A 3106-nucleotide genomic window follows, 5' to 3' on the forward strand; every position below is an offset into this window, starting at 1 on the left:
CTGCAATCTCTCATTAAAAATGAATACCACTTGGTTTGATATTTGTTATCTAATGCAATGACATTCATATAAGGTCACTGTAAATGTTATGATCCAAGTTCATGATATTCCACAGATTATGCAACTTCAGATTTTACCAAATTTGTGTACCAGACAAATGGTCAGATTTATCAGTTGTGGATCACCTCTCCTGATCATTATTGTTTTATAGATCTCAGTCCGATCACAGGCCCTGTACAGAGTTCTTGGCCACATGACTCCAGGACTACAGTGGCTTATTACTAAATGCTTGACCTGCATCTAACCCCTTTTATAGGGTGCACAGAAGCTATGCGCTGACAGCTTGTTCCTCATTTCATGATGGCAGCAGCACAGTAGATTAATCTGTTCCATTAAAAAAGGAATGAATACATCTGACATGTCAGGCAGTAAGATGTAGTTGAATAATAAAAATTAAAAAACAGCTACATGAATAGAGAGCAAAGGTATATGCAGCTGATGTTGGACAATACTGCAGTAATGTTTTCTCAAACTGTGTGTGTGTGTATATATATATATATATATATATATACACACACAGTTTGAGAAAACACTACTGCAGCACACACACACAAAGTAAGAGATTATGCAAGAGAGAGAGGGAGGATACAAGATAGCTCAAGTACCCTTTTATAAACACTAAACCAGAAATGTGTTCCTTCAGCTCATTTTGTCAAAATCCAGTACAATCTAGTAAATTAAACAAAAATAAGTGTTCTGGATTTTAAACCTAAAATTATAAATAAATTGGTTACTCCATGACAAATCTACCAATTTTCAGAAAGTTCCCTGGCTGATATCTTTTTTTTTTTTTTTTTTTTGTGTTGTTAATACTTATTCTGAAGACAAATAAACATAAATGATGATGAAAGCCAACACATTAAATGCCATGGAACAATATTTACTGAGTAATCCATTATTTTGTGGAGGGGGGTCAAAATGACCATTTTCACCTATAATTTTGGAGCAAAACTACAGGTCAGAAAATACCATTAGAAAGGTGGTGGCATCTTTATTTTATTTTTAGGTAGGTCTTTTGATAAAATCAGTTCACTTCAGCACCCCTTGTTGCATTATATGCCAATGGCATGAGTCCAAAAATTGAAGAATAATTATTTTTTTGTCTTATTTTTTCAAAGTTAGGGTTCCAATAACTCCAGAAGTATTAAACATATCATAAAATCCTTTTAGATTCTGATTCAGAACAAACTGTACTTTTTGTATCTTCATTTGTAAGGTGTTCAAATCCCAAAGATATAGGGCTCTCAATGTGGCTCCATCCAAAATATTTTAAAATGTACCCATTTTCAATGGTTAAAAAAACTCAATTTCTGTTTGGCTAGAATGGGAATGACATGGAACGTGTAGGACATGCATCCTCATGGTGTTCAGAGGCTTTTGCTCCCAGTCTGTGTGGTGCGACATCATGTTTCTAGTTTGGGCAGGTCAAGTGGGCGAGATTCTGAAACAAAAGCATTTATAAATTGACCAAAAAATCAGACATCACTATGAATCAGTGGCTAATATTTCAAACATGTAAATAAACAACGTCTTATTGATTAGGGTGTGTGAGCAGCAATCCATGCAGGTCAGCTGCGTCTCCATGACAATGGCATTCACCTCATTATGTTGACTTGTTTGGAATCACCTAGTCAGTCATGGATGTCTCAGTCATTTCAGGCTGCCTGAGAAATTTACTAAAGATAAAGGTTTAGTGAAAACAAATGACAAATGGCTTGAGTTCTGTTAAAGGGTTAGTTCACCCATAAATTAAAATCCTCTCATGATTTACTCACCTTTAATCCATCCAAGATGTGTATGATTTTCTTTATTTAGCAGAACCGAAGTGAAGATTTTTATAAGCACATTTCAGCTCTGTTTGTCTATACAATGCAAGTAAATGATACAATTAGACTGCTGACTATTTAACGGTCCTAAAGTCATATTTAGGTAGCATAAAAGTAATCCACACGAGTCCAGTTGATCAGTTAATGTCTTCTGAAGCAAATCGATAGGTTTGTGTAAAAAATTAATAGATAATTACAACTTCATTAACTTTAAATATTTGCTTCCTGCCAGCAATTGACGAATCATGTTGCTGTCGCATGACGTAAGCATAATGGCGCGTTCACATAAGAAGCGCGTGCTTTGTATACAACTGAGGAACGAACGTCACGTGAGAGTTAAGTCATTTCAAACAGCAATCCAGTGCTGTACGGAAGCAACGATTTAAAGTTAAAAACATTTTAATTATCAATTTGTTTCTTACACCAACCTTGTATTGCACTTGTGATGTAAAGAACCAGGGTACAAGTCCTGAAGAGCACGAGTCGAAACGTGAGCCAAAAGTGTCATAGAAGCTCCACAAAATGACGTGGTTGCTTCAACAATTGTGTTTTTCATGTAACATTTGCTTTTTATGACACTATCGGTTAGGTTTAGGTTCAATGTATAGGGTAGGAAGGTAGGTTTTGTTGATTTAAACTAAAAAGAGCATTAATCTTAGAAACCTCATCTGTTTGGGAGAACATTTAACTCGCTTTCAGCACCACACAGTGGACATTTAATCTCAGAACTGCCACGATACTTGTAATGAACCTTGTAATGTCATTTTGTAAAAATGTCGCCACAGTCACATATTTTTCATGAGATAAATTTGCCAAATTAAGTAATTTTTCCAATTCCGTTTGTTGCCACTAGTGGCGTAGAAAGTACACACTGCAGTTTATAACGTCCATATCCACTCACATGTAGTACACACGCCATAATTCTACAGTCAGCTGTTGTTAGCCACCATGTGCTCCTCTGTCAGACACTGTTAACACAGTTACAAATAGCCGACACACTCCTGCCACCTGCACCCTCCCTGACCCACATTCAAACAACCGCACCCCCAACCCTCCCTCACAAACCCACCACGGGCCAAAGCGCCCACTCACCCCAGCCCACAATGCTGCCACACAATGGGGTTGGTGGCAGCTGCTCCCATGTAAATCTTGTCAGAGTCAAATGGCAACTGTTGAATAACGAGCAGGCCCACTGGGGCACAAGGGTGGGGGTGTTGCGG

At 37.4% G+C, this 3106-nt stretch overlaps 1 long non-coding RNA gene across 1 annotated transcript; it reads right to left on the reverse strand.

The window, feature by feature from the left end:
* Window positions 1-1308: 1308 nt before the first annotated feature.
* LOC127456322 (uncharacterized) lies at window positions 1309-2890 on the reverse strand. The gene is made up of 4 exons (XR_007899821.1): window positions 2788-2890; window positions 1836-1922; window positions 1660-1736; window positions 1309-1501 (listed from the first exon to the last, which is right to left on the reverse strand). It is a non-coding gene; the product is annotated as an uncharacterized LOC127456322 (long non-coding RNA).
* Between the last annotated feature and the right edge of the window lie 216 nt (window positions 2891-3106).

Source organism: Myxocyprinus asiaticus, chromosome 18, assembly GCF_019703515.2.
Source record: "Myxocyprinus asiaticus isolate MX2 ecotype Aquarium Trade chromosome 18, UBuf_Myxa_2, whole genome shotgun sequence".
Classification (NCBI taxonomy): Eukaryota; Metazoa; Chordata; class Actinopteri; order Cypriniformes; family Catostomidae; genus Myxocyprinus; species Myxocyprinus asiaticus.